At 40.5% G+C, this 7063-nt stretch overlaps 1 pseudogene; it reads left to right on the top strand.

The window, feature by feature from the left end:
- The first annotated feature begins 4822 nt into the window (after positions 1-4822).
- On the top strand, positions 4823-6565 carry LOC122890899 (annotated as a pseudogene).
- The last annotated feature ends 498 nt before the right edge of the window (positions 6566-7063 follow it).

Genomic DNA, 7063 nt, shown 5'->3' with positions numbered 1-7063 from the left:
CCTGTCCACACACCTGCCTCTCCCCCATTATTAATATCCCTCACTAGAATGGTTCTTTTATGACCAAAAATGAATCTACAACAATGTGTCATAATCATCCAAAATTTAGTTTATACATGAGGTTTCACCCTTGGTGTTGTTGGACTGTTTTTCAAGATTTATTTATATTAAAGTGAAAAAATATATTACTAAGGTACATATTATACATTTATTAATCTTTTGCTATTCACTAAAATAATTATACTTATAAATTGCAAATTGTAATATTATTGTGAAGTTCCCAATATATTGAGTAATTGTGCTCATATTTCCTTACCTTTATAGGGGCTGCAAATTAGAGTTAAACAACCCAAGATGGCAAGGTAATCAGTCAGAATTGAGTCAGGAGACAGAAACCAGAAGAAGTTTGATGTAAACAATTAGTTTCTATTTGTAAGGGAAAGTTTACTAAGAGGAAAGGCTACTAAGATAAAGAAAATAGTAAGAATACCTTAGGGTTAAAGGAGAGTACCCAAAGGAGGGATTTCTGAGAAAGCTAGGTCTACTCTCTGAGGATGAGATTTAGATGTTATTGAAGACAATGTGGCTATACATGGCTTCATGACAGGTATGCCTATGGTATTGGCTTGGGACAGAGCAGCTCCATAACCCACATACTGAAATTGGTGAGCATGGATGTCAGACTGTGACTGGCAGGCAGGAGGAATTCCCGGTCAGAGTCTTAGAAGTCCCTTCCCAAAGGATAGGAAACTGACTGGGACTAGCTACAAAAACCTGCTAGAGTCTGTTCAAATACATAGGACTTCCTGCATACATGCAGTCGGCAACCAAGCCATAGCCAAACACCTTGAAAAGACCATGAAACCAGGAAGAAGAGCCTCTTCTTTTCTCTTTTTTTTCTTTTTTTTTCTTATGTTCAATTCAAGTCCCACATCGGGCTCCTTGCTTGGCAGGGAGCCTGCTTCTCCCTCGGCCTCTGCATGCTGCTCTGTCATGCTGCATGTCTGCCCGTGCTTGTGCGTTCTCTCTCTCTCTCTAACAAATAAATAAATAAAATCTTTTTTAAAAATAAATATTTACCGGGGTGCCTGTGTGGCTCAGTGGGTTAAGCCTTTGCCTTCAGCTCAGGTTGTGACCTCGGGGTCCTGGGATGGAGTCCTGCATTGGACCCTCTGCTCAGCAGGGGGCCTGTTCCTCCTCTCTCTCTCTCTGCCTGCCTCCCTGCCTGCTTGTGATCTCTCTCTGTCAAATAAATAAATAAAATCTCTAAAAAAATAAAAAATAAAAATTATTTATTTCTCATTCATTAGTTTGTGATTTGGCTGAGTTTTAGTTGATCAAGGCTAGATATGTAAGAACTTGACTCTAGACTACAGATTCAGCTCACATCTTTTTTTTTTTTTTTTTTTTTTTAATTCTTAGAGGAGTGGGCTAGCTGGTATATGACCTTTTATGGCAGAGATCAGCATCAAGGAGAAACTTCATCTTAATACCTGGACTCTGAACTCATTAGCTATCACATCCTATTCATACTATATTGCGAAAGCAAGTCACATGGCCAAACTTACCATTGATTGTCTGGATCATATGTCTTCTCAAGGTGGTCAGATTGAAGAAATGAAGGTTCACTGAAAAACAACCTAATCTATCATGAAAGCCCTGGAAATATTTTTTTTCTCATTATATTTCATGAGCTACGTTAGTTGGCTAAAGAAAAATATTGGGAAATAGATGAAAAAAAATTAGTAGTGTCATAACTTCCCATCCAGTTTTTTGTGTTCTCTGTGCCAAAAATTCATGCTAAATAGTTTTTGAACAGTGATAAACATCATCATACAGATATTTTCATTGAAGTTCTTTATCAATTTACAAATCAGAATTAGCAGTACAGAATAAAGTTTAAGGACATTGGCAATGAAACCAGGTCATTTCAATGTATTTTCTATATGTACTATCTTAGCCCCATGCCTCAGCTGCATAACTGCTCTGGTTCCATTTCTTATGCTGGAAAATATGATAGAAATAGATTCTTATTCACAGACTTACTTGAAGATTATTTAAAAAGTACCTCTGTTGACATACAAGTATTCACTAGATCTCAGTTGTTTTGACTTAAGAACTTGATGCTTCTGTGCCATCACCTATGACATCATGACCATAATTGTAGCCACCTCATAGGGCTGATCTGAGGAATCAATACTATAAGGCCCAAAGTTCCTTAAAATAAATTTTAACCACCAGAATTTCTTGCTAAATATGATCTCTTGATATTTTACTTTTCCAAATATTCAATAAAAGCTGTTTTCCAAGAAAATCCATGTTCTGTAATTATTTTCTTCCTTTTACCCAATGAAATAGCCAGTCATCTGACTTAAACTCTTCAATCATCAAAGATGTTTGCATTTTAAGTTTTTTGAGAAATTTAATACACCTCATTTATGGACACTAAAGTAATTTTTTTTTCTGCAGATATATTTCCTTTTTTGAAATCAAGTCATAATCCCTGTTCTTTCTTTTATTGGTAAAGAACCCTAGTCTTCTCACCCCGTGTGTTATATGGACATATGTAAATGTTGTCTGTTTTGGAATTGAAGAAATGTAAAAGGGATTGTCAAGGTTTGACAAGATAACCTGTTTGGTTCCAAGATTTGGGGAACCACCATGGGCCTAGGGGAAGAAGATACTGAAATGCCTCTTCTTTCCAATGTTGGAGAATCCCATCCACACATAATGCATCTCTTACCACTGAGAATGGTGAAAAGTAAAAGAGAAGGTGCTTAATACATTTTCATGTGGAACACTCCCAATTTTCTCCCAAAGTATTTTACATATCTAAACATGTTCATTTTAAAAAGTGTCAAATTCTTACATGTACCCATAAGAGATCATTGGAATTATTTGGTAGAGTAAGCTTGGGTTAAGGGACCCACAAAAAACACTGGAGATATAAAAATATGGAACAATATTAGGAGGTAGTTAATCAAGAGTGAATTCAGAATAGAAAGAGCCATGCAGAAATCAGGGATATAAAGATCACAATAGCATATTTTTTCTCTGTGTTTATCTTTCTGAGACTATACATTATGTATTGAACATAATAGACTTGTTATTTTGGATTACAGAGTTAAAAGGTACTCATTTCAGTATAAATTCAGAGGAAGATGGTGCCCTTTTAAAATGCACTGTTGTTGGAGCAGATCTGAAAGTATGCTCTCTGCAGGTAGCCAGTCCAAGTAGGTTGCAGAAAGGTCTGAGTTTTATCTGTCTAACCTCATGTAGCAAATTTGGGAATCTGCAAATTTTGTTTCCTGGTAATTGAATATAAAGTTGGGGAGGACATCAGAGATTAGCACTAAAAAGTTGCTCTGCCCTATGTTTTATGAGGCTCATCCCTTAATTTCAACCATTGTTCCCCCTAAGGGACATATAACAGTTTAGCCTGTATACCCCCAAATGGTCTGGATTTGATAAGAACAATAATGCAATCTGAGAGGGGAATAAAAATAATTTTTACAAGAGATAAATGTGATAACATCAAAAGTTGTGACACATGTATAATTAAGATCTTACAAGGAGAGGGAAATGTTTGGCAGAAAATTATTTGAACAAATAATGTTGGAAACTATTTCAAGCTTGTTAAAAAGGAAGTTAAATTCAAGAATTCCACCCAAATCTCAATAACATAAATATATACTAAGTCACAAGTGCGTACATTGTAGTCATGCTTCTGAAAGAGGCAAAAAGAGAATCTTGAGAGCAATGAGAAAATTACAACACTTCATATGCCAAGAAAGTCATTATAAGTAGTAAAATTTACAAGATAATAGATCATTCACCTTGAGGAGGAGAAACTACAGACCCAGAACTTGATGTCATTGATAGTTTTCCAGAATGAAGGTACATGAGGCCATGTTCAACGACTTGGAGCTATCATCACCATTGATGTGCAGTGTAATAAAAAGAGCAAAAAGAATGGAATTCTCCAGGCTTCAGTGTGGTAGTAACAGATGGAAAACTGGGTATTTGTGAAGGTGAGAAGGAAATGAAAAGTTATAAATATCGGGGTAAATATGAAAGACTATCTGTTATATTCCTTAAAGTATGCAAGGCTATTCAAAGCAAAGTTCTCAACAATATCCCTTCCAGGGTTTACAATGTATGCATGATGTAATACATACAATAACTATAACATTATTATTGGAGAATGTGATCAATATTTTTAAGTGGTATTTTTTTAAAAGATTTTATTTATTTATTTGACAGACAGAGATCACAAGTAGGCAGAGAGGCAGGCAGAGAGAGAGGAGGAAGCAGGCTCCCCGCTGAGCAGAGATCCCGATGCGGGGCTCTATCCCAGAACCCTGGAATCATGACCTGAGCTGAAGGCAGAGGCCGTAACCCACTGATCCACCCAGGCGACCCAATATTTTTTAAGTGTTATTCACTCTGATGCCATCTGAGCTTCTGAATAAAATGTTTCTGTACGAAGATTTATATCATGAACTCAATTTCTTTAATACTTGGTAGGTTTGCCCAGGTTGCTTTTTGTTGTACTCCACTTTGGTAATTTTCAGTTTCTAGGAATTTTCTATTTCTTAAAGACATTATTTCTAGATTTTTAGAAAGTTAAAGATTCTGTGCCCAACTCAGTGTCCTAGAGATTATGGTGAAAGAGAATATCCTTAGGAATGATACATAAACTTTCTCTCTTTCTTTGGTAAGAGGTGAAAACCGTAGAGAATTCTGAGGTCAGTACTAAGATGGTAGAGTAGGAGGACCCTGAGCTGACCTCCTTCTAGGCACATAGCTGATTTATACTAATATGGAGAATGACCTAAAGACTAGAAGAACAGCTCTATCCAATGAAAGATATGAAGAAAAAGTCACATCAAGAAAGGTAAAAAGGACAAGACATGGCCTAATGTGACCCAAAATTCCAGTGTGGTGACCCACAACTAACAGAGAATTCACAGGCACTACGGTCTTCTGGGAAAAGTGAGGGGATCAAGCTCAACATTGGGCATCTCCTTACCCTGACAATCTGCACGGGAATGATGAGCCCCCCCATCATATATGGCTTTGAAATTTATCTGGGTTTACCCCCAGGACCATCTAAAATCAATGGGATTTAACCCTGGGAGAACTCAAAGGTTATGGGAAAGGAAGACTCTGCCCTTATTAGGCCCATGATGAACTAATTCACTCACTATCACTGAGACCTAGCACAGAGGCAGCAGTTTGAAAAGTGCTTGGCCCATATGGGAAGATTAATTGACTAATATTTGGGTGTATCCCAGAGTGACAGGGTCTATAGGAACTTTCTCTGGAACTGGAAAACCTGGCAGGCACCATTATTCTTACCCACCTTTTGCCTAGCTGCTCTGATGCTTTGCATTCCAGGTCTGACAGTCTCCATCTACCTTTCTAGCACTGTTTACTCCATCCAGGCTTTCCTGCAGCAGACCCACATGCCCAGTGTGCATTGCCGTGGCAGATACCCTTCAATGGGACTCCTAACATGCCACACTCCGAGGGCAGCCTAAATTGGGACTAGTGACACCACAAAAAATAATCTGCCTCACCATGCCTAGACGAAAGCCTTGGACCAAGACTGCCGGCCCCAGAAGCCCCGGGAAGGGGTCTGGGAAACAGAAGACATGGGCCCCTCGGTGGGGTTCCAGCAGGCACCCTTCTCTGAGCCCCCTCCCGCCGGTTACGTGCTTCCAGAGTCCGGCTTCCCCGAGGCGGAGCCCTCTCAGTTGTATACCCCAAACCTGCTTCCCGCCCCAGCTCTGCCTGTGAGTCTCCCGCCGTACGCAGAAGCTGGCCATCCTGCATGGGAGCCTTCCCCTGGCGAGCTGCAGGGTCACGCAGAGCCCAGCCCCGGGGCCCCCTGCCCTGCCCGCAGCCTCCGAACCGGCCGCCTACAGTACCGGTGCCAGCAACTCCGAGGAGAGGGCGGCGGCTCCCAGGCCTGCTGCGGAGAAGGCCAAGAATGAGGAGTACGTGAAGAAGTTGCAGGTGCAGGAGCGGGCGGTCGAGGAGGTGAAGCTGTCCATCAAGCCCTTCTACCAGAAGCGGGAGGTGACCAAGGAGGAGTACAAGGACATCCTGCGCAAGGCTGTGCAGAAGATATGCCACAGCAAGAGAGGGGAGATCTCGTGAAGGTGGGCAACCTGGTCAAGGCCTATGTGGACAAATACCGACACATGCGCCGGCACCGGAGGGCCCGCAGAGCTGAGGCCGCCCCTGGCGCTTCCGCTGGGGACAGCAGAAGCAAAGACCTCGGAAGACAGCCGGCCAGCACTCCGGTATCAGGGCTCCCGCGATCACATGTGCCCTGTGCACTAGTCCTGCTCAGTTTCAAACTGGACCTTTTTATATGTATATTATAGATACACAGTTTCCATTGTGTTCTAATTTATCAAAAATGGATTATCTTTAGAAACTTCAAAAAAAAAAAATCTGCCTCACCGCCACTGCCAAAGTGACTCCCACACCTCCACACTTGCTAGACAGTCTTGACTGGTCTGGCTTACCTGCAAAGTGGCTTCTGCACTACTAAACCCAGGGGATCAGTACCTTCTAAACTGTTCCCATCATGCCATTCTCAGTAGATGGCTTCACTAGGATTAGAGACCCTCCAGAGCAACTCTTCTGGAGGTTGCCCTTGGGCACCGTATGCCTTACATCCACTGATGGAAGTAAGGTGTTAAAGTTCCCTACTATTATTGTATTCCTGTCAAATTATCCCTTTTCCCTCTTAATATTTCTTTTATACGTTTAAGTCCCTCTGTTGAGTGCATAGAAATTTTTATATATAGGATATTTGTGGTATCCTTTTGTTGGATTGATCCTTTCATCATTATGGATGTTCTTTTCTGTTTCTTGTTACAGTCTCTGTTTTAAAGTCTATTTTTGCTGATGTAAAAATTGCTACCATAGCTTTCTTTTTATTTTCATGTACATGGAATATCATATTTCATCTTTTCACTGCCAGACTGTATGTCTCTGGGATGAAGTGAGTCTTAACCAGCATATAGATGGGTCTTGTTGTATTTTT

This window comes from Neovison vison, chromosome 12, assembly GCF_020171115.1.
Source record: "Neovison vison isolate M4711 chromosome 12, ASM_NN_V1, whole genome shotgun sequence".
Taxonomy (NCBI): Eukaryota; Metazoa; Chordata; class Mammalia; order Carnivora; family Mustelidae; genus Neogale; species Neogale vison.
This window is presented reverse-complemented; position numbering and strand designations above follow the sequence as displayed.